This window comes from Drosophila simulans, unplaced genomic scaffold (assembly GCF_016746395.2).
Source record: "Drosophila simulans strain w501 unplaced genomic scaffold, Prin_Dsim_3.1 Segkk16_quiver_pilon, whole genome shotgun sequence".
NCBI lineage: Eukaryota > Metazoa > Arthropoda > Insecta > Diptera > Drosophilidae > Drosophila > Drosophila simulans.
Window position 1 is genome coordinate 102549 of NW_025416812.1, and position 26381 is coordinate 128929.

A 26381-nucleotide genomic window follows, 5' to 3' on the forward strand; every position below is an offset into this window, starting at 1 on the left:
AGGTGAACACAAAATTTACTTCATAAAAATATTAACAATATCGAATTTTTTTAAATAAAATTCCAATTCATAGGAAATCTACGTACCAGAGATGGTATTCATAATTCATGTTTTATATTAAGTCAGTTCTATTCTTGGCCACGTCATCGTTAATGCTAATTAAAACTTATGCCCATTGTGTTTACAAATAAAACTAAACTTGTAATGGTTTTGTTTAAATTACATGTACCCTCTGGGAGCCAATAAGCTAGATGACCTGCGATGTAGTTTCAGGAGCTGCGCGGATGTAAAATTAGCACAAAGGATGTCGTAAATCAAGGACCAAAGAATAAGAGGTTCGTATCTAAATAATTCGTTATATTTTTAAAATAAGTTCTTATATTGGTTTGATATTCGACAAACAAAAATATTTCATATTAATTAGCGGTAATTAACTAGCAACATGAAATTTAAAATAATTGGTAATAGATATACATGACTAAATATGCTTAGGTGAACACAAAATTTACTTTATAAAAATATTGACAATATCGAATTTAATATAAAATTCCAATTCGTAGGAAATCTACGTCCCAGAGACGGTATTCATGAATTGATGACGTGGTCCATTTGATATTAAGTCAGTTCTATTCTTGGCCACGTAATCGTTGATGCTAATTAAAACTTATGCCCATTGCTAGATGACCTGCGATGTAGTTTCAGGAGCTGCGCGGATGTAAAATTAGAACAAAGGATGTCGTAAATCAAGGACAAAAGAATAAGAGGTTCGTATCTAAATAATTCGTTATATTTTTAAAATAAGTTCTTATATTGTTTTGATAATCGACAATCATAATCAAAAAATATTTCATATTAATTAGCGGTAATTAACTAGCAACATGAAATTTAAAATATTTGCTAATAGATATACATGACTAACGATGCTGAGGTGAATACAAAATTTACTTCATAAAAATATTGACAATATCGAATTTAATATAAAATTCCAATTCGTAGGAAATCTACGTTCCAGAGACGGTATTCATAATTGATGTTTGATATTAAGTCAGTTCTATTCTTGGCCACGTCATCGTTAATGCTAATTAAAACTTATGCTCATTGTGTTTACAAATGAAACTAAACTTGTAATGGTTTTGTTTTAGTTACATGTACCCTCTGGGAGCCAATAAGCTAGATGACCTGCGACGTAGCTTCAGGAGCTGCTTGGATGTAAAATTAGCACAAATGATGTCGTTAATCAAGGACCAAGGAATAAGAGGTTTGTATCTAAATAATTCGTTATATTTTTAAAATAAGTAAGTACTTATGTTGTTTTGATAATAGACAATCAAATCAAAAAATATTTAATTTTAATGAGCGGTTATTAACTACAACATGAAATTTATAACAATTGCTAATAGATATACATAACAAAATATGCTATTGTGAAAGTTATAATGGTTTAGTTTCAATTATAAGTTCCCTTTGGAAGCCAATACGCTAGATAACCTACGATGTAATTTTAGGAGCTATGCGAATGTACAATCAGCGAATAGGATGTCATAAATCAAGGACCATAGAAGAAGAGGTTTGTATCTAAATAATTCGTTATATTTTTTAAATAAGTTCTTATGTTGTTTTGATAATCGACAATCAAAATCAAAAAATATTTCATATTAATTAGCGGTAATTAACTAGCAACATGAAATTTAAAACACTTGCTAATACATGACTAACGATGCTGAGGTGAACACAAAATTTACTTCATAAAAATATTAACAATATCGAATTTTTTTAAATAAAATTCCAATTCATAGGAAATCTACGTACCAGAGATGGTATTCATAATTCATGTTTTATATTAAGTCAGTTCTATTCTTGGCCACGTCATCGTTAATGCTAATTAAAACTTATGCCCATTGTGTTTACAAATAAAACTAAACTTGTAATGGTTTTGTTTAAATTACATGTACCCTCTGGGAGCCAATAAGCTAGATGACCTGCGATGTAGTTTCAGGAGCTGCGCGGATGTAAAATTAGCACAAAGGATGTCGTAAATCAAGGACCAAAGAATAAGAGGTTCGTATCTAAATAATTCGTTATATTTTTAAAATAAGTTCTTATATTGGTTTGATATTCGACAAACAAAAATATTTCATATTAATTAGCGGTAATTAACTAGCAACATGAAATTTAAAATAATTGCTAATAGATATACATGACTAAATATGCTTAGGTGAACACAAAATTTACTTTATAAAAATATTGACAATATCGAATTTAATATAAAATTCCAATTCGTAGGAAATCTACGTCCCAGAGACGGTATTCATGAATTGATGACGTGGTCCATTTGATATTAAGTCAGTTCTATTCTTGGCCACGTAATCGTTGATGCTAATTAAAACTTATGCCCATTGCTAGATGACCTGCGATGTAGTTTCAGGAGCTGCGCGGATGTAAAATTAGAACAAAGGATGTCGTAAATCAAGGACAAAAGAATAAGAGGTTCGTATCTAAATAATTCGTTATATTTTTAAAATAAGTTCTAATGTTGTTTTGATAATCGACAATCAAAATCAAAAAGTATTTAATATTAATTAGCGATAATTAACTAGCAACATGAAATTTAAAATAATTGCTAATAGATATACATGACTAACGATGCTGAGGTGAACACAACATTTACTTCATAAAAATATTGACAATATCGTATTTAATATAAAATTCCAATTCGTAGGAAATCTACGTACCAGAGATGGTATTCATATATTGATGACGAGGTCCACTTGATATTAAGTCAGTTCCATTCTTGGCCACGTCATCGTTAATGCTAATTAAAACTTATGCCCATTGTGTTTACAAATAACACTAAACTTGTAATGGTTTTGTTTTAATTTCATGTACCCTCTGGGAGCCAATAAGCTAGATGACCTGCTATGTAGTTACAGGAGCTGCGCGGATGTAAAATTAGAACAAAGGATGTCGTAAATCAAGGACCAAAGAATAAGAGGTTCGTATCTAAATAATTCGTTATATTTTTAAAATAAGTTCTTATGTTGTTTTGATAATTGACAATCAAAATCAAAAAATATTTAATATTAATTAGCCCACACACACACATACAGACACACACTTCAGGGAGACAAAAGATTATCCCAAAGGCTGCAAACTGAAGATGGCACACACACACAATGAGAGAATAAGTAATTAAATTAGAAATTAAACTAAGCAAATGGAAAATTTTGCAAGTAAAAATTTTGAGCCCTCCTCCTTGATTCTCATTAGTGGCACGTAAGCTACACGGCACAGTACAAATATAGTCTTTGTTTATGGTATATATTTCTAGTGTTTGTCAACTTAGTATTTTTAACATATATATACCGAATATTTTAAGAATATTTTTTAAATATTAGTAATTTAAATTAAACTAAGCAAATGGAAAATTTTGCAAATAAAAGTTTTGCGCCCTTCGCCTCTATTCTCATTAATGGCACGTAAGCTACACGGCACAGTGCAAATATAGTTTTTGTTTCTAGTATATATTTCTAGTCTTTGTCAACTTAATATTTTTAACATATATTTACCGAATATTTTTAGAATATTTTTTTTTGCGCCCTCCTCCTCGATTCTCATTAGTGGCACGTAAGCTATACGGCACAGTACAAATATAGTTTTTGTTTATGGTATATATTTCTAGTGTTTGTCAACTTAGTATTTTTAACATATATATACCGAATATTTTAAGAATATTTTTTAAATATTAGTAATTTAAATTAAACTAAGCAAATGGAAAATTTTGCAAATAAAAGTTTTGCGCCATTCGCCTCTATTCTCATTAATGGCACGTAAGCTACACGGCACAGTGCAAATATAGTTTTTGTTTCTAGTATATATTTCTAGTCTTTGTCAACTTAATATTTTTAACATATATTTACCGAATATTTTTAAGTGAACTTAATCTTTCTAGTATATTTTTAATTTATAATATTTGATCATTTTATATATAATGTTTTTTCAAATTAAGTCAGTTCTCGTCTTGGCCACGTCATCGTAAATGGTAATTAAAACGTATGCTGTTTACTAATAAAACTAAACTTGTAATGGTTTTGTTTTAATTTCATGTACCCTCTGGGAGCCAATAAGCTAGATGACCTGCGATGTAGTTTCAGGAGCTGCGCTGATGCAAAATCAGAACAAAGGATGTCGTAAATAAGGGACCAAAGAATAAGAGGTTCGTATATTAATAATTCGTTATATTTTTAAAATAAGTTCTTATGTTGTTTTGACAATCGATGATCAAAATCAAAAAATATTTAATATTAATAAGCGGTAATTAACTAGCAACATGAAATTTAAAACAAGTGCTAATAGATATACATGACTAAAGACGCTAAGGTGAACACAAAATTTACTTCATAAAAATATTGACAATACCGAATTTTTAAAAAAAATTCCAATTCATAGGAAATCTACGTACCAGAGATGGTATTCATAATTGATATTTGATATTAAGTCAGTTCTATTCTTGGCCACGTAATCGTTGATGCTAATTAAAACTTATGCCCATTGTGTTTACAAATTAAACTAATCTTGTAATGGTTTTGTTTTAATTACATGTACCCTCTGGGAGCCAATATGCTAGATAACCTGCGATGTAGTTTCAGGAGCTGCGCGGATGTAAAATTAGAACAAAGATGTCGTAAATCAAGGACCAAAGAATAAGAGGTTCGTATCTAAATAATTCGTTATATTTTTAAAATAAGTTCTTATATTGTTTTGATAATCGACAATCATAATCAAAAAATATTTCATATTAATTAGCGGTAATTAACTAGCAACATGAAATTTAAAATATTTGCTAATAGATATACATGACTAACGATGCTGAGGTGATCACAAAATTTACTTCATAAAAATATTAACAATATCGAATTTTTTTAAATAAAATTCCAATTCATAGGAAATCTACGTACCAGAGATGGTATTCATAATTCATGTTTTATATTAAGTCAGTTCTATTCTTGGCCACGTCATCGTTAATGCTAATTAAAACTTATGCCCATTGTGTTTACAAATAAAACTAAACTTGTAATGGTTTTGTTTAAATTACATGTACCCTCTGGGAGCCAATAAGCTAGATGACCTGCGATGTAGTTTCAGGAGCTGCGCGGATGTAAAATTAGCACAAAGGATGTCGTAAATCAAGGACCAAAGAATAAGAGGTTCGTATCTAAATAATTCGTTATATTTTTAAAATAAGTTCTTATATTGGTTTGATATTCGACAAACAAAAATATTTCATATTAATTAGCGGTAATTAACTAGCAACATGAAATTTAAAATAATTGGTAATAGATATACATGACTAAATATGCTTAGGTGAACACAAAATTTACTTTATAAAAATATTGACAATATCGAATTTAATATAAAATTCCAATTCGTAGGAAATCTACGTCCCAGAGACGGTATTCATGAATTGATGACGTGGTCCATTTGATATTAAGTCAGTTCTATTCTTGGCCACGTAATCGTTGATGCTAATTAAAACTTATGCCCATTGCTAGATGACCTGCGATGTAGTTTCAGGAGCTGCGCGGATGTAAAATTAGAACAAAGGATGTCGTAAATCAAGGACAAAAGAATAAGAGGTTCGTATCTAAATAATTCGTTATATTTTTAAAATAAGTTCTAATGTTGTTTTGATAATCGACAATCAAAATCAAAAAGTATTTAATATTAATTAGCAATAATTAACTAGCAACATGAAATTTAAAATAATTGCTAATAGATATACATGACTAACGATGCTGAGGTGAACACAACATTTACTTCATAAAAATATTGACAATATCGAATTTAATATAAAATTCCAATTCGTAGGAAATCTACGTACCAGAGATGGTATTCATAATTGATGTTTGATATTAAGTCAGTTCTATTCTTGGCCACGTAATCGTTGATGCTAATTAAAACTTATGCCCATTGTGTTTACAAATTAAACTAATCTTGTAATGATTTTGTTTTAATTACATGTACCCTCTGGGAGCCAATATGCTAGATAACCTGTGATGTAGTTTCAGGAGCTGCGCGGATGTAAAATTAGAACAAAGATGTCGTAAATCAAGGACCAAAGAATAAGAGGTTCGTATCTAAATAATTCGTTATATTTTTAAAATAAGTTCTTATATTGTTTTGATAATCGACAATCATAATCAAAAAATATTTCATATTAATTAGCGGTAATTAACTAGCAACATGAAATTTAAAATATTTGCTAATAGATATACATGACTAACGATGCTGAGGTGAATACAAAATTTACTTCATAAAAATATTGACAATATCGAATTTAATATAAAATTCCAATTCGTAGGAAATCTACGTTCCAGAGACGGTATTCATATATTGATGACGTGGTCCATTTGATATTAAGTCAGTTCTATTCTTGGCCACGTCATCGTTAATGCTAATTAAAACTTATGCCCATTGTGTTTACAAATGAAACTAAACTTGTAATGGTTTTGTTTTAGTTACATGTACCCTCTGGGAGCCAATAAGCTAGATGACCTGCGATGTAGCTTCAGGAGCTGCTTGGATGTAAAATTAGCACAAATGATGTCGTTAATCAAGGACCAAGGAATAAGAGGTTTGTATCTAAATAATTCGTTATATTTTTAAAATAAGTAAGTACTTATGTTGTTTTGATAATAGACAATCAAATCAAAAAATATTTAATTTTAATGAGCGGTTATTAACTACAACATGAAATTTATAACAATTGCTAATAGATATACATAACAAATATGCTATTGTGAAAGTTATAATGGTTTAGTTTCAATTATAAGTTCCCTTTGGAAGCCAATACGCTAGATAACCTACGATGTAATTTTAGGAGCTATGCGAATGTACAATCAGCGAATAGGATGTCATAAATCAAGGACCATAGAAGAAGAGGTTTGTATCTAAATAATTCGTTATATTTTTTAAATAAGTTCTTATGTTGTTTTGATAATCGACAATCAAAATCAAAAAATATTTCATATTAATTAGCGGTAATTAACTAGCAACATGAAATTTAAAACACTTGCTAATACATGACTAACGATGCTGAGGTGAACACAAAATTTACTTCATAAAAATATTAACAATATCGAATTTTTTTAAATAAAATTCCAATTCATAGGAAATCTACGTACCAGAGATGGTATTCATAATTCATGTTTTATATTAAGTCAGTTCTATTCTTGGCCACGTCATCGTTAATGCTAATTAAAACTTATGCCCATTGTGTTTACAAATAAAACTAAACTTGTAATGGTTTTGTTTAAATTACATGTACCCTCTGGGAGCCAATAAGCTAGATGACCTGCGATGTAGTTTCAGGAGCTGCGCGGATGTAAAATTAGCACAAAGGATGTCGTAAATCAAGGACCAAAGAATAAGAGGTTCGTATCTAAATAATTCGTTATATTTTTAAAATAAGTTCTTATATTGGTTTGATATTCGACAAACAAAAATATTTCATATTAATTAGCGGTAATTAACTAGCAACATGAAATTTAAAATAATTGCTAATAGATATACATGACTAAATATGCTTAGGTGAACACAAAATTTACTTTATAAAAATATTGACAATATCGAATTTAATATAAAATTCCAATTCGTAGGAAATCTACGTCCAGAGACGGTATTCATGAATTGATGACGTGGTCCATTTGATATTAAGTCAGTTCTATTCTTGGCCACGTAATCGTTGATGCTAATTAAAACTTATGCCCATTGCTAGATGACCTGCGATGTAGTTTCAGGAGCTGCGCGGATGTAAAATTAGAACAAAGGATGTCGTAAATCAAGGACAAAAGAATAAGAGGTTCGTATCTAAATAATTCGTTATATTTTTAAAATAAGTTCTAATGTTGTTTTGATAATCGACAATCAAAATCAAAAAGTATTTAATATTAATTAGCGATAATTAACTAGCAACATGAAATTTAAAATAATTGCTAATAGATATACATGACTAACGATGCTGAGGTGAACAAAACATTTACTTCATAAAAATATTGACAATATCGTATTTAATATAAAATTCCAATTCGTAGGAAATCTACGTACCAGAGATGGTATTCATATATTGATGACGAGGTCCACTTTATATTAAGTCAGTTCCATTCTTGGCCACGTCATCGTTAATGCTAATTAAAACTTATGCCCATTGTGTTTACAAATAACACTAAACTTGTAATGGTTTTGTTTTAATTTCATGTACCCTCTGGGAGCCAATAAGATAGATGACCTGCTATGTAGTTACAGGAGCTGCGCGGATGTAAAATTAGAACAAAGGATGTCGTAAATCAAGGACCAAAGAATAAGAGGTTCGTATCTAAATAATTCGTTATATTTTTAAAATAAGTTCTTATGTTGTTTTGATAATTGACAATCAAAATCAAAAAATATTTAATATTAATTAGCCCACACACACACATACAGACACACACTTCAGGGAGACAAAAGATTATCCCAAAGGCTGCAAACTGAAGATGGCACACACACACAATGAGAGAATAAGTAATTAAATTAGAAATTAAACTAAGCAAATGGAAAATTTTGCAAGTAAAAATTTTGAGCCCTCCTCCTTGATTCTCATTAGTGGCACGTAAGCTACACGGCACAGTACAAATATAGTCTTTGTTTATGGTATATATTTCTAGTGTTTGTCAACTTAGTATTTTTAACATATATATACCGAATATTTTAAGAATATTTTTTAAATATTAGTAATTTAAATTAAACTAAGCAAATGGAAAATTTTGCAAATAAAAGTTTTGCGCCCTTCGCCTCTATTCTCATTAATGGCACGTAAGCTACACGGCACAGTGCAAATATAGTTTTTGTTTCTAGTATATATTTCTAGTCTTTGTCAACTTAATATTTTTAACATATATTTACCGAATATTTTTAGAATATTTTTTTTTGCGCCCTCCTCCTCGATTCTCATTAGTGGCACGTAAGCTATACGGCACAGTACAAATATAGTTTTTGTTTATGGTATATATTTCTAGTGTTTGTCAACTTAGTATTTTTAACATATATATACCGAATATTTTAAGAATATTTTTTAAATATTAGTAATTTAAATTAAACTAAGCAAATGGAAAATTTTGCAAATAAAAGTTTTGCGCCATTCGCCTCTATTCTCATTAATGGCACGTAAGCTACACGGCACAGTGCAAATATAGTTTTTGTTTCTAGTATATATTTCTAGTCTTTGTCAACTTAATATTTTTAACATATATTTACCGAATATTTTTAAGTGAACTTAATCTTTCTAGTATATTTTTAATTTATAATATTTGATCATTTTATATATAATGTTTTTTCAAATTAAGTCAGTTCTCGTCTTGGCCACGTCATCGTAAATGGTAATTAAAACGTATGCTGTTTACTAATAAAACTAAACTTGTAATGGTTTTGTTTTAATTTCATGTACCCTCTGGGAGCCAATAAGCTAGATGACCTGCGATGTAGTTTCATGAGCTGCGCTGATGCAAAATCAGAACAAAGGATGTCGTAAATAAGGGACCAAAGAATAAGAGGTTCGTATATAAATAATTCGTTATATTTTTAAAATAAGTTCTTATGTTGTTTTGACAATCGATGATCAAAATCAAAAAATATTTAATATTAATAAGCGGTAATTAACTAGCAACATGAAATTTAAAACAAGTGCTAATAGATATACATGACTAAAGACGCTAAGGTGAACACAAAATTTACTTCATAAAAATATTGACAATACCGAATTTTTAAAAAAAATTCCAATTCATAGGAAATCTACGTACCAGAGATGGTATTCATAATTGATATTTGATATTAAGTCAGTTCTATTCTTGGCCACGTAATCGTTGATGCTAATTAAAACTTATGCCCATTGTGTTTACAAATTAAACTAATCTTGTAATGGTTTTGTTTTAATTACATGTACCCTCTGGGAGCCAATATGCTAGATAACCTGCGATGTAGTTTCAGGAGCTGCGCGGATGTAAAATTAGAACAAAGATGTCGTAAATCAAGGACCAAAGAATAAGAGGTTCGTATCTAAATAATTCGTTATATTTTTAAAATAAGTTCTTATATTGTTTTGATAATCGACAATCATAATCAAAAAATATTTCATATTAATTAGCGGTAATTAACTAGCAACATGAAATTTAAAATATTTGCTAATAGATATACATGACTAACGATGCTGAGGTGAACACAAAATTTACTTCATAAAAATATTAACAATATCGAATTTTTTTAAATAAAATTCCAATTCATAGGAAATCTACGTACCAGAGATGGTATTCATAATTCATGTTTTATATTAAGTCAGTTCTATTCTTGGCCACGTCATCGTCAATGCTAATTAAAACTTATGCCCATTGTGTTTACAAATAAAACTAAACTTGTAATGGTTTTGTTTAAATTACATGTACCCTCTGGGAGCCAATAAGCTAGATGACCTGCGATGTAGTTTCAGGAGCTGCGCGGATGTAAAATTAGCACAAAGGATGTCGTAAATCAAGGACCAAAGAATAAGAGGTTCGTATCTAAATAATTCGTTATATTTTTAAAATAAGTTCTTATATTGGTTTGATATTCGACAAACAAAAATATTTCATATTAATTAGCGGTAATTAACTAGCAACATGAAATTTAAAATAATTGCTAATAGATATACATGACTAAATATGCTTAGGTGAACACAAAATTTACTTTATAAAAATATTGACAATATCGAATTTAATATAAAATTCCAATTCGTAGGAAATCTACGTCCCAGAGACGGTATTCATGAATTGATGACGTGGTCCATTTGATATTAAGTCAGTTCTATTCTTGGCCACGTCATCGTTAATGCTAATTAAAACTTATGCCCATTGTGTTTACAAATAAAACTAAACTTGTAATGGTTTTGTTTTAATTACATGTACCCTCTGGGAGCCAATAAGCTAGATGACCTGCGATGTAGCTTCAGGAGCTGCTTGGATGTAAAATTAGCACAAATGATGTCGTTAATCAAGGGCCAAGGAATAAGAGGTTTGTATCTAAATAATTCGTTATATTTTTAAAATAAGTAAGTACTTATGTTTTTTTTTTTTTTTTTTTTTTTTTTTTTTTTTTTGTTTTTTCGCACGGGTCCCACGGCCACACCTCCCGCCCAACCGACCGAGGGGAGCTGCCGTGTATCGTACGGCTCGATTCGCGAGAAGATATAGACGCGATATAAAAAATAGAATAGGAACGAGGAAATTATTAACTATGTTAAATATTAGTGTTAGTAGGATCTAATTATGTAATAGAAAAGATAAAATGGATTGCTTTAATAGCGGCAGAGAGTCAAGATTACAGATAATAGGATAAAGTCTATTATAGTCAGAACATAAAACTCTGTAAGGGTCATGCAACTCATAATTAGATCTACAATGATTTAAGATAAGGGGTATATAGTTTCTAGTGACTCTACTTGGAACCGAGAAGTTAAGCCGACTAATCAAGTCGGGACTCTCAACATCCCCACGAATAAGCTTACAAATAAAGACTGTTCCAAGCATAGTTCTACGGTTAGCTAGGGATGGTAAATTAATTAAAAGTAGTCTACTGGAATAAGGAGGTAATATATGGTTTGCATCCCAATTTAGGCGCCGCAAGGCAAAAAGTAAGAAGTTTTTTTGGATCTATTCAATGCGGTCCGAGTGGACTGCGTATTGTGGACTCCAAACAGGTGATCCGTACTCGAGAATCGGACGGACTAACGAAATAAATAAGGTTTTAGTCAAGTAAGGGTCATCAAATTCCTTGGACCACCTTTTTATAAAACCAAGCACACCCCTGGCCTTATTGACAATAGACGAAATATGGTCAGAAAATTTTAGTTTTGGGTCCAGAAGAACACCAAGATCATCAACTCGTGTTATTCTGTCCAGAGAGCACCCACTTAGAGTGTAAGTCGTGCGTATTGGGTTGGCACGACAAAAGGTCATAACTTTACACTTGGAGCTATTTAAGTCTAATATGTTATCACGGCACCATATTTGAAATAGGTCTAGATCGGATTGTAAGTCCAAATGGCAAGAAGTGTCCTTGTACTGGAGGCATAATTTAACATCGTCTGCGTACATAAGTACACGCGAATGTTTTATTATTAAGGGGAGGTCGTTAATGAATAAGGTAAAAAGAAGCGGACTAAGATGGCTCCCTTGTGGGACACCGGATGTGACTCGGAGAATAGAAGATAAAGAATTTTTAAAGAGGACTTGTTGTGTCCTGCCATTCAGATAGCTTGAAATCCAATTTAGAAGATCAACAGGGAAACCTATAAGATCAATTTTCTTATTAGAAGGTAATGATTAACAGAGTCAAATGCTTTACTAAAATCAGTGTAGATGACATCTGTTTGAAGATTATTTTTGAAACCGTGTTGACACGGTTATATGATTGATCTACAAAGGTGCTGCAAATGAGGAGTGATAACATTTTCGAAAAGTTTTGGGATAGCCGACAATTTAGAGATTCCTCTGTAATTGCTTGCATCCAGTTTGCTACCTTTTTTGTGAAGAGGAATCACAAGAACTCCTTCCATATATGAGGATACTGTGACGATTCCAGAGATAAGGTAAACAGTTTCAGTAGAGGCTTGCACAAGGCTTCCGCACAGAATCTGAGCACACAGCCAGGGATTCCATCGGGACCTGGCGAATAGACCGGTTTAACACGCTGAAGATCGTTAAGCAGTGAGCTTTCGTTTATAGTGGGGCAAAATATAAGGTTCGACTTAGATACCGCATAAGAGTATGGCTGTTCGGAATGAGGTAAAGTTGAATATGTTGTTTGAAAAAACTTGGCGAATAGATCGGCTATTGCCTGATCCGATGTAACCGTAGTGTTTTCAAAAAATAGCGAGGAAGGGTAAGAACTTGTTTTTCGCTTAGTGCTAACGAAATTATAAAACTGTTTCGGATCCTGTGCAAACTGGAACTTACAACGGTTTAAATAATTTTTGTAGCACTGAGCATTAAGCACGGTAAAGTTTAACCGAGCACTTAAATATTTACAAAGGATGGACTGAGAACCGGTATTTTTAAATTTCGTATAGAGTCTGGACTTTACATTTCTTAGGTGTGTCAACTCTTTATTAAACCAAGGAGGTTTAGAGATTGACGGATAGTGCATCGGAACACAAGAGTAAAAAATGATTTAATTGCGGTATAAAACATATTTATCGCATCCGCCATTATGTTTCAGGAGTAAAGATCGGACCAATTAAAGCCAGCTATAAAATTGTTTAGCCTCCGAAAATTTGCCTTGCGAAAACAGGGAATTCGATTTGTTGACTTCTCTGAATTTACTTTTAATACCGTACCTAAGTCGACTTCCACCTCGAAAGTAGGATGATATTGATCTTCAGGTTGAGTAAGAGGTACTACCCTGGACAGAAACACACTTTCAGGACTTGTTACAAAACATAGATCCAAAAGTCGACCAAGAGAATTTGGAATATAATTAACTTGCGACAGGGATAAGTCGAGCAAGCCGTCAATAAAGTCATGTTGTGGTAAGGGGAGAAGGATATTCGATTGTTCTTCTGGGGACCACATTGTGCCAGGTATATTAAAATCACCTAGAACTACCAATTGGTCCCTGTCAGAAAGTTTATTCAAGATGGACTGGATAGCGGACAGATGATTCTGATATTCTGGGAATTCAGAAGATGGCGGAATATAGGAGCACGTAATATAAACTGATCTGTCGGAAAAAGACAGCTTTACACATACGAATTCCGAGTTACGGGAATCGTCCAAAAGTAACTCCTCCGACGCGAGGGTAGATCTAACCGCAATTAAGACTCCACCTCCCCGTCTGGAGGGACGGTCAAACCTATATATAGTGTACATACCTGGGAAGACTTCGGAGTTAAGTATCTCCGGCTTTAACCAAGTCTCTGTGAGCACTATAATATGGGATGCAAATGAAAGACTATCACAATACAATTTAGTTAATTTGCTACGCAAGCCTCTAACATTTTGATAGGAGATAGTAAGTTTTGTAGTTAGTTTTTTGAAGAGGAAGAAGATGAAGAGGCGGATGGTGCAGTGGTCTGGGCACGTGAGGGAAGTTTAATTCCCACGGGCACCTTTTTCTTATTTTTGATCTTAGCTTCAAACTCTTTTACAACCATACTATCCGGCCAAAAATCACCCGAACATATGGTCGAAAAGTGCTCGTTTGGGACAGTTATCTTGAAAGATGATATGTCCCTAGCATAAGAGAAGTTAAATTTTTCCACTTTTATATTATCGGCTTTTGTTTTGTCTTGTATATAAGACAATACATCCGACGATGTTTGATCAGGGGCAAGCCGAGAAACAAAAATTTGTTTCTTTAGTGGAACCACCGCGAGGGGTTTTGGCGCTGCAGATTGTATTTCTGAAGCGCCAACTTGTGCCGGTAGTCCGGACTCAATGTTCCCTTGTGGTGGTAAACTAATCGAGACAGGTGGAATCACTGGTTGAGAAACCAATGCGGACAATTCGGAATTTTTAGCAATCATAGGGTGGGGTCCATCCACAGCTGATTGATCGGATTGCTCCGAATCTTTTTTAGCTGCCGATCTTAGCAGCATATGTGGATTTGCTGCGATTGACAGCTGATCAGTTGTGGAGTCCTGTTGATCATTTGCCCGTGGTTGCGGGGCCTTAGGCAGCCTACCACCAGTGGCTTTTTTGCGCTTTGGAGATTCATCTAATAGCTTAAGGCCATTAAACTGTGAATTAAGCGCGGAAAGAAGATCATCGGCTCGACGAAAACTATCTCTAGCTACGCCAAAACTGTTGATCAGTTCTTTCAAGCCACCTTTAGTTTGGCGCATAAACGATTTCATCTCGTTCGCAACCACAAGGCAAGCATCACAACAGTAATTTAGATTTTTACCCTTTGCTAGGTCATCACTTGTACGGCCATTAAAACCAGCGCACTTAGTATGCACCATTCTATCACATAGCCAACAAGTCATTTTTGGCTGCTCAGGTTTTATAACCTGGCAACAATTTTTATAAAAGCAGACAACATTTACGGTTTCCATATTTAACTGAAATCAGACCACTGTGCATGCACGAAAACACAAAACCAAAACTTTCAAGCCAGCTGTTAAAAGAACCGCACGAGAGCAGTCTGCACGCTGAGAAATTTAGATTTTGTGTGGGAGAGCGAAGGAGAGAGAGAGAGAGAGTGAGAGCGAAAAGTGCAGTTTATGTGCATGCAAAAAACAACACCAAACACCACTGCGACGCACAAAAAGGGAGAGTAAACAAAACAAAGAGACGAAAAATGCAAGCTACTTTGTATATTTGTTTAAACTACTGCACAAATCACAAAAGAATCACTCGCGAAGCGAACGGATCATTAAAAATTATGTTTATATATATGATAATTAAAGAAAATTTTTTAAAAACCGCGGCTGGTTTGTCAAACACAAAGTAAAAACCGGGGAGCAAAAAAAACACGACCGTTCGCTTTGAAAGCTATAGACGTTGATAATAGACAATCAAATCAAAAAATATTTAATATTAATGAGCGGTTATTAACTACAACATGAAATTTATAACAATTGCTAATAGATATACATAACAAAATATGCTATTGTGAAAGTTATAATGGTTTAGTTTCAATTATAAGTTCCCTTTGAAAGGCAATACGCTAGATAACCTACGATGTAATTTTAGGAGCTATGCGAATGTACAATCAGCGAATAGGATGTCATAAATCACGGACCATAGAATAAGAGGTTTGTATCTAAATAATTCGTTATATTTTTAAAATAAGTTCTTATGTTGTTTTGATAATCGACAATCAAAATCAAAAAATATTTCATATTAATTAGCGGTAATTAACTAGCAACATGAAATTTAAGACACTTGCTAATACATGACTAACGATGCTGAGGTGAACACAAAATTTACTTCATAAAAATATTGACAATATCGAATTTAATATAAAATTCCAATTCGTAGGAAATCTACGTTCCAGAGACGGTATTCATATATTGATGACGTGGTCCATTTGATATTAAGTCAGTTCTATTCTTGGCCACGTCATCGTTAATGCTAATTAAAACTTATGCCCATTGTGTTTACAAATAACACTAAACTTGTAATGGTTTTGTTTTAATTACATGTACCCTCTGGGAGCCAATAAGCTAGATGACCTGCGATGTAGTTTCAGGAGCTGCGCGGATGTAAAATTAGCACAAAGGATGTCGTAAATCAAGGACCAAAGAATAAGAGGTTCGTATCTAAATAATTCGTTATATTTTTAAAATAAGTTCTTATGTTGTTTTGATAATCGACAATCAAAACCAAAAAATATTTCATATTAATTAGCGGTAATTAACTAGCAACATGAAATTTAAAACACTTGCTAATACATGACTAACGATGCTGAGGTGAACACAAAATTTACTTCATAAAAATATTGACAATATCGAATTTAACACAAAATTCCAATTCGTAGGAAATGTATGTACCACAGATGGTATTCATATATTGATGACGTGGTCCATTTGATATTAAGTCAGTTCCATTCTTGGCCACGTCATCGTTAATGCTAATTAAAACTTATGCCCATTGTGTTTACAAATAAAACTAAACTTGTAATGGTTTTGTTTTAATTACATGTACCCTCTGGGAGCCAATAAGCTAGATGACCTGCGATGTAGCTTCAGGAGCTGCTTGGATGTAAAATTAGCACAAATGATGTCGTTAATCAAGGACCAAGGAATAAGATGTTTGTATCTAAATAATTCGTTATATTTTTAAAATAAGTAAGTACTTATGTTGTTTTGATAATAGACAATCAAATCAAAAAATATTTAATATTAATGAGCGGTTATTAACTACAACATGAAATTTATAACAATTGCTAATAGATATACATAACAAAATATGCTATTGTGACAGTTATAATGGTGTAGTTTCAATTATAAGTTCCCTTTGGAAGCCAATACGCTAGATAACCTACGATGTAATTTTAGGAGCTATGCGAATGTACAATCAGCGAATAGGATGTCATAAATCAAGGACCATAGAAGAAGAGGTTTGTATCTAAATAATTCGTTATATTTTTAAAATAAGTTCTTATGTTGTTTTGTTAATCGACAATCAAAATCAAAAAATATTTCATATTAATTAGCGGTAATTAACTAGCAACATGAAATTTAAAACACTTGCTAATACATGACTAACGATGCTGAGGTGAACACAACATTTACTTCATAAAAATATTGACAATATCGTATTTAATATAAAATTCCAATTCGTAGGAAATCTACGTACCAGAGATGGTATTCATATATTGATGACGAGGTCCACTTGATATTAAGTCAGTTCCATTCTTGGCCACGTCATCGTTAATGCTAATTAAAACTTATGCCCATTGTGTTTACAAATAAAACTAAACTTGTAATGGTTTTGTTTAAATTACATGTACCCTCTGGGAGCCAATAAGCTAGATGACCTGCGATGTAGTTTGAGGAGGTGCGCTGATGCAAAATCAGAACAAAGGATGTCGTAAATCAAGGACCAAAGAATAAGAGGTTCGTATATAAATAATTCGTTATATTTTTAAAATAAGTTCTTATATTGTTTTGATAATCGACAATCATAATCAAAAAATATTTCATATTAATTAGCGGTAATTAACTAGCAACATGAAATTTAAAACAATTGCTAATAGATATACATGACTAAATATGCTAAGGTGTACACAAAATTTACTTCATAAAAATATTGACAATATCGAACTCGCGGAATCGATGTGGCATAAAATAAATAAATGACAAGCTACACTCACACATATGCAAACAGCAGACTCCACACACACACATACAGACACACACTTCAGGGAGACAAAAGATTATCCCAAAGGCTGCAAACTGAAGATGGCACACACACACAATGAGAGAATAAGTAATTAAATTAGAAATTAAACTAAGCAAATGGAAAATTTTGCAAGTAAAAATTTTGAGCCCTCCTCCTCGATTCGCATTAGTGGCACGTAAGCTACACGGCACAGTGCAAATATAGTTTTTGTTACTAGTATATATTTCTAGTGTTCGTCAACTTAATATTTTTAACATATATTTACCGAATATTTTTAGAATATTTTTTTTGCGCCCTCCCCCTCGATTCTCATTAGTGGCACGTATGCTACACGGCACAGTACAAATATAGTCTTTGTTTATGGTATATATTTCTAGTGTTTGTCAACTTAGTATTTTTAACATATATATACCGAATATTTTAAGAATATTTTTTAGATATTAGTAATTTAAATTAAACTAAGCAAATGAAAAATTTTGCAAATAAAAGTTTTGCGCCCTTCGCCTCTATTCTCAATAATGGCACGTAAGCTACACGGCACAGTGCAAATATAGTTTTGTTTATGGTATATATTTCTAGTGTTTGTCAACTTAGTATTTTTAACATATATATACCGAATATTTTAAGAATATTTTTTAAATATTAGTAATTTAAATTAAACTAAGCAAATGGAAAATTTTGCAAATAAAAGTTTTGCGCCATTCGCCTCTATTCTCAATAATGGCACGTAAGCTACACGGCACAGTGCAAATATAGTTTTTGTTTCTAGTATATATTTCTAGTCTTTGTCAACTTAATATTTTTAACATATATTTACCGAATATTTTTAAGTGAACTTAATATTTCTAGTATATTTTTAATTTATAATATTTGATCATTTTATATATAATGTTTTTTTCAAATTAAGTCAGTTCTCGTCTTGGCCACGTCATCGTAAATGGTAATTAAAACGTATGCTGTTTACTAATAAAACTAAACTTGTAATGGTTTTGTTTTAATTACATGTAGCCTCTGGGAGCCAATAAGCTAGATGACCTGCGATGTAGCTTCAGGAGCTGCTTGGATGTAAAATTAGCACAAATGATGTCGTTAATCAAGGACCAAGGAATAAGAGGTTTGTATCTAAATAATTCGTTATATATTTAAAATAAGTAAGTACTTATGTTGTTTTGATAATAGACATTCAAATCAAAAAATATTTAATATTAATGAGCGGATATTAACTACAACATGAAATTTATAACAATTGCTAATAGATATACATAACAAAATATGCTATTGTGAAAGTTATAATGGTTTAGTTTCAATTATAAGTTCCCTTTGGAAGCCAATACGCTAGATAACCTACGATGTAATTTTAGGAGCTATGCGAATGTACAATCAGCGAATAGGATGTCATAAATCAAGGACCATAGAAGAAGAGGTTTGTATCTAAATAATTCGTTATATTTTTAAAATAAGTTCTTATGTTGTTTTGATAATCGACAATCAAAATCAAAAAATATTTCATATTAATTAGCGGTAATTAACTAGCAATATGAAATTTAAAACACTTGCTAATACATGACTAACGATGCTGAGGTGAACACAAAATTTACTTCATAAAAATATTAACAATATCGAATTTTTTAAATAAAATTCCAATTCATAGGAAATCTACGTACCAGAGATGGTATTCATAATTGATGTTTTATATTAAGTCAAATAAAACTAAACTTGTAATGGTTTTGTTTAAATTACATGTACCCTCTGGGAGCCAATAAGCTAGATGACCTGCGATGTAGTTTCAGGAGCTGCGCGGATGTAAAATTAGCACAAAGGATGTCGTAAATCAAGGACCAAAGAATAAGAGGTTCGTATCTAAATAATTCGTTATATTTTTAAAATAAGTTCTTATATTGTTTTGATAATCGACAATCATAATCAAAAAAGTATTTAATATTAATTAGCGATAATTAACTAGCAACATGAAATTTAAAATAATTGCTAATAGATATACATGACTAACGATGCTGAGGTGAACACAACATTTACTTCATAAAAATATTGACAATATCGTATTTAATATAAAATTCCAATTCGTAGGAAATCTACGTACCAGAGATGGTATTCATATATTGATGACGAGGTCCACTTGATATTAAGTCAGTTCCATTCTTGGCCACGTCATCGTTAATGCTAATTAAAACTTATGCCCATTGTGTTTACAAATAAAACTAAACTTGTAATGGTTTTGTTTTAATTACATGTACCCTCTGGGAGCCAATAAGCTAGATGACCTGCGATGTAGCTTCAGGAGCTGCTTGGATGTAAAATTAGCACAAATGATGTCGTTAATCAAGGGCCAAGGAATAAGAGGTTTGTATCTAAATAATTCGTTATATTTTTAAAATAAGTAAGTACTTATGTTGTTTTGATAATAGACAATCAAATCAAAAAATATTTAATATTAATGAGCGGTTATTAACTACAACATGAAATTTATAACAATTGCTAATAGATATACATGACTAAAGACGATAAGGTGAACACAAAATTTACTTCATAAAAATATTGACAATATCGAATTTTTTAAATAAAATTCCAATTCATAGGAAATCTACGTACCAGAGATGGTATTCATAATTGATGTTTTATATTAAGTCAAATAAAACTAAACTTGTAATGGTTTTGTTTAAATTACATGTACCCTCTGGGAGCCAATAAGCTAGATGACCTGCGATGTAGTTTCAGGAGCTGCGCGGATGTAAAATTAGCACAAAGGATGTCGTAAATCAAGGACCAAAGAATAAGAGGTTCGTATCTAAATAATTCGTTATATTTTTAAAATAAGTTCTTATATTGTTTTGATAATCGACAATCATAATCAAAAAAGTATTTAATATTAATTAGCGATAATTAACTAGCAACATGAAATTTAAAATAATTGCTAATAGATATACATGACTAACGATGCTGAGGTGAACACAACATTTACTTCATAAAAATATTGACAATATCGTATTTAATATAAAATTCCAATTCGTAGGAAATCTACGTACCAGAGATGGTATTCATATATTGATGACGAGGTCCACTTGATATTAAGTCAGTTCCATTCTTGGCCACGTCATCGTTAATGCTAATTAAAACTTATGCCCATTGTGTTTACAAATAAAACTAAACTTGTAATGGTTTTGTTTTAATTACATGTACCCTCTGGGAGCCAATAAGCTAGATGACCTGCGATGTAGCTTCAGGAGCTGCTTGGATGTAAAATTAGCACAAATGATGTCGTTAATCAAGGGCCAAGGAATAAGAGGTTTGTATCTAAATAATTCGTTATATTTTTAAAATAAGTAAGTACTTATGTTGTTTTGATAATAGACAATCAAATCAAAAAATATTTAATATTAATGAGCGGTTATTAACTACAACATGAAATTTATAACAATTGCTAATAGATATACATGACTAAAGACGATAAGGTGAACACAAAATTTACTTCATAAAAATATTGACAATATCGAATTTTTTAAATAAAATTCCAATTCATAGGAAATCTACGTACCAGAGATGGTATTCATAATTGATGTTTGATATTAAGTCAGTTCTATTCTTGGCCACGTTATCGTTGATGCTAATTAAAACTTATGCCCATTGTGTTTACAAATTAAACTAATCTTGTAATGGTTTTGTTTTAATTACATGTACCCTCTGGGAGCCAATAAGCTAGATGACCTGCGATGTAGTTTCAGGAGCTGCTTGGATGTAAAATTAGTACAAATGATGTCGTAAATCAAGGACCTAAGAATAAAAGGTTCGTATCTAAATAATTCGTTATATTTTTGAAATAAGTATGTACTTATAATGTTGTGATAAAAGACAAAAATATCAAAAAAATTTTAATATTAATTAGCGTTCATTAACTATAACATGAAATTTAGAACAATTGCTAATAGATATACATGACTAAAGACGATAAGGTGAACACAAAATTTACTTCATAAAAATATTGACAATATCGAATTTTTTAAATAAAATTCCAATTCATAGGAAATCTACGTACCAGAGATGGTATTCATAATTGATGTTTGATATTAAGTCAGTTCTATTCTTGGCCACGTAATCGTTGATGCTAATTAAAACTTATGCCCATTGCTAGATGACCTGCGATGTAGTTTCAGGAGCTGCGCGGATGTAAAATTAGAACAAAGGATGTCGTAAATCAAGGACAAAAGAATAAGAGGTTCGTATCTAAATAATTCGTTATATTTTTAAAATAAGTTCTAATGTTGTTTTGATAATCGACAATCAAAATCAAAAAGTATTTAATATTAATTAGCGATAATTAACTAGCAACATGAAATTTAAAATAATTGCTAATAGATATACATGACTAACGATGCTGAGGTGAACACAACATTTACTTCATAAAAATATTGACAATATCGTATTTAATATAAAATTCCAATTCGTAGGAAATCTACGTACCAGAGATGGTATTCATATATTGATGACGAGGTCCACTTGATATTAAGTCAGTTCCATTCTTGGCCACGTCATCGTTAATGCTAATTAAAACTTATGCCCATTGTGTTTACAAATAAAACTAAACTTGTAATGGTTTTGTTTAAATTACATGTACCCTCTGGGAGCCAATAAGCTAGATGACCTGCGATGTAGTTTGAGGAGCTGCGCTGATGCAAAATCAGAACAAAGGATGTCGTAAATCAAGGACCAAAGAATAAGAGGTCCGTATATAAATAATTCGTTATATTTTTAAAATAAGTTCTTATTTTGTTTTGACAATCGATGATCAAAATCAAAAAATATTTAATATTAATTAGCGGTAATTAACTAGCAACATGAAATTTAAAACAAGTGCTAATAGATATACATGACTAAAGACGCTAAGGTGAACACAAAATTTACTTCATAAAAATATTGACAATACCGAATTTTTAAAAAAAAATTCCAATTCATAGGAAATCTACGTTCCAGAGACGGTATTCATATATTGATGACGTGGTCCATTTGAAATTAAGTCAGTTCTATTTTTGGCCACGTCATCGTTAATGCTAATTAAAACTTATGCCCATTGTGTTTACAAATAAAACTAAACTTGTAATGGTTTTGTTTTAATTACATGTACCCTCTGGGAGCCAATAAGCTAGATGACCTGCGATGTAGCTTCAGGAGCTGCTTGGATGTAAAATTAGCACAAATTATGTCGTTAATCAAGGGCCAAAGAATAAGAGGTTTGTATCTAAATAATTCGTTATATATTTAAAATAAGTAAGTACCTATGTTGTTTTGATAATAGACAATCAAATCAAAAAATATTTAATATTAATGAGCGGTTATTAACTACAACATGAAATTTATAACAATTGCCAATAGATATACATAACAAAATATGCTATTGTGAAAGTTATAATGGTTTAGTTTCAATTATAAGTTCCCTTTGGAAGCCAATACGCTAGATAACCTACGATGTAATTTTAGGAGCTATGCGAATGTACAATCAGCGAATAGGATGTCATAAATCAAGGACCATAGAATAAGAGGTTTGTATCTAAATAATTCGTTATATTTTTAAAATTAGTTCTTATGTTGTTTTGATAATCGACAATCAAAATCAAAAAATATTTCATATTAATAAGCGATAATTAACTAGCAACATGAAATTTAAAACACTTGCTGATACATGACTAACGATGCTGAGGTGAACACAAAATTTACTTCATAAAAATATTAACAATATCGAATTTTTTAAATAAAATTCCAATTCATAGGAAATCTACGTACCAGAGATGGTATTCATAATTGATGTTTTATATTAAGTCAGTTCTATTCTTGGCCACGTCATCGTTAATGCTAATTAAAACTTATGCCCATTGTGTTTACAAATAAAACTAAACTTTTAATGGTTTTGTTTAAATTACATGTACCCTCTGGGAGCCAATAAGCTAGATGACCTGCGATGTAGTTTCAGGAGCTGCGCGGATGTAAAATTAGCACAAAGGATGTCGTAAATCAAGGACCAAAGAATAAGAGGTTCGTATCTAAATAATTCGTTATATTTTTAAAATAAGTTCTAATGTTGTTTTGATAATCGACAATCAAAATCAAAAAGTATTTAATATTAATTAGCGGTAATTAACTAGCAACATGAAATTTAAAATAATTGCTAATAGATATATATGACTAAATATGCTTAGGTGAACACAAAATTTACTTTATAAAAATATTGACAATATCGAATTTAATATAAAATTCCAATTCGTAGGAAATCTACGTCCCAGAGACGGTATTCATGAATTGATGACGTGGTCCATTTGATATTAAGTCAGTTCTATTCTTGGCCACGTCATCGTTAATGCTAATTAAAACTTATGCCCATTGTGTTTACAAATAAAACTAAACTTGTAATGGTTTTGTTTTAATTACATGTACCCTCTGGGAGCCAATAAGCTAGATGACCTGCGATGTAGCTTCAGGAGCTGCTTGGACGTAAAATTAGCACAAATTATGTCGTTAATCAAGGGCCAAGGAATAAGAGGTTTGTATCTAAATAATTCGTTATATTTTTAAAATAAGTAAGTACTTATGTTGTTTTGATAATAGACAATCAAAATCAAAAAATATTTAATATTAATTAGCCCACACACACACATACAGACACACACTTCAGGGAGACAAAAGATTATCACAAAGGCTGCAAACTGAAGATGGCACACACACACAATGAGAGAATAAGTAATTAAATTAGAAATTAAACTAAGCAAATGGAAAATTTTGCAAGTAAAAATTTTGAGCCCTCCTCCTTGATTCTCATTAGTGGCACGTAAGCTACACGGCACAGTGCAAATATAGTTTTTGTTTCTAGTATATATTTCTAGTGTTCGTCAACTTAATATTTTTAACATATATTTACCGAATATTTTTAGAATATTTTTTTTGCGCCCTCCTCCTCGATTCTCATTAGTGGCACGTAAGCTACACGGCACAGTACAAATATAGTTTTTGTTTATGGTATATATTTCTAGTGTTTGTCAACTTAGTATTTTTAACATATATATACCGAATATTTTAAGAATATTTTTTAAATATTAGTAATTTAAATTAAACTAAGCAAATGGAAAATTTTGCAAATAAAAGTTTTGCGCCATTCGCCTCTATTCTCATTAATGGCACGTAAGCTACACGGCACAGTGCAAATATAGTTTTTGTTTCTAGTATATATTTCTAGTCTGTGTCAACTTAATATTTTTAACATATATTTACCGAATATTTTTAAGTGAACTTAATCTTTCTAGTATATTTTTAATTTATAATATTTGATCATTTTATATATAATGTTTTTTCAAATTAAGTCAGTTCTCGTCTTGGCCACGTCATCGTAAATGGTAATTAAAACGTATGCTGTTTACTAATAAAACTTAACTTGTAATGGTTTTGTTTTAATTTCATGTACCCTCTGGGAGCCAATAAGCTAGATGACCTGCGATGTAGTTTCAGGAGCTGCGCTGATGCAAAATCAGAACAAAGGATGTCGTAAATCAAGGACCAAAGAATAAGAGGTTCGTATATAATAATTCGTTATATTTTTAAAATAAGTTCTTATGTTGTTTTGACAATCGATGATCAAAATCAAAAAATATTTAATATTAATAAGCTGTAATTAACTAGCAACATGAAATTTAAAACAAGTGCTAATAGATATACGTGACTAAAGACGCTAAGGTGAACACAAAATTTACTTCATAAAAATATTGACAATAGCGAATTTTTAAAAAAAAATTCCAATTCATAGGAAATCTACGTACCAGAGATGGTATTCATAATTGATGTTTGATATTAAGTCAGTTCTATTCTTGGCCACGTAATCGTTGATGCTAATTAAAACTTATGCCCATTGTGTTTACAAATTAAACTAATCTTGTAATGGTTTTGTTTTAATTACATGTACCCTCTGGGAGCCAATATGCTAGATAACCTGCGATGTAGTTTCAGGAGCTGCGCGGATGTAAAATTAGAACAAAGATGTCGTAAATCAAGGACCAAAGAATAAGAGGTTCGTATCTAAATAATTCGTTATATTTTTAAAATAAGTTCTTATATTGTTTTGATAATCGACAATCATAATCAAAAAATATTTCATATTAATGAGCGGTAATTAACTAGCAACATGAAATTTAAAATATTTGCTAATAGATATACATGACTAACGATGCTGAGGTGAATACAAAATTTACTTCATAAAAATATTGACAATATCGAATTTAATATAAAATTCCAATTCGTAGGAAATCTACGTTCCAGAGACGGTATTCATATATTGATGACGTGGTCCATTTGATATTAAGTCAGTTCTATTCTAGGCCACGTCATCGTTAATGCTAATTAAAACTTATGCCCATTGTGTTTACAAATAAAACTAAACTTGTAATGGTTTTGTTTTAATTACATGTACCCTCTGGGAGCCAA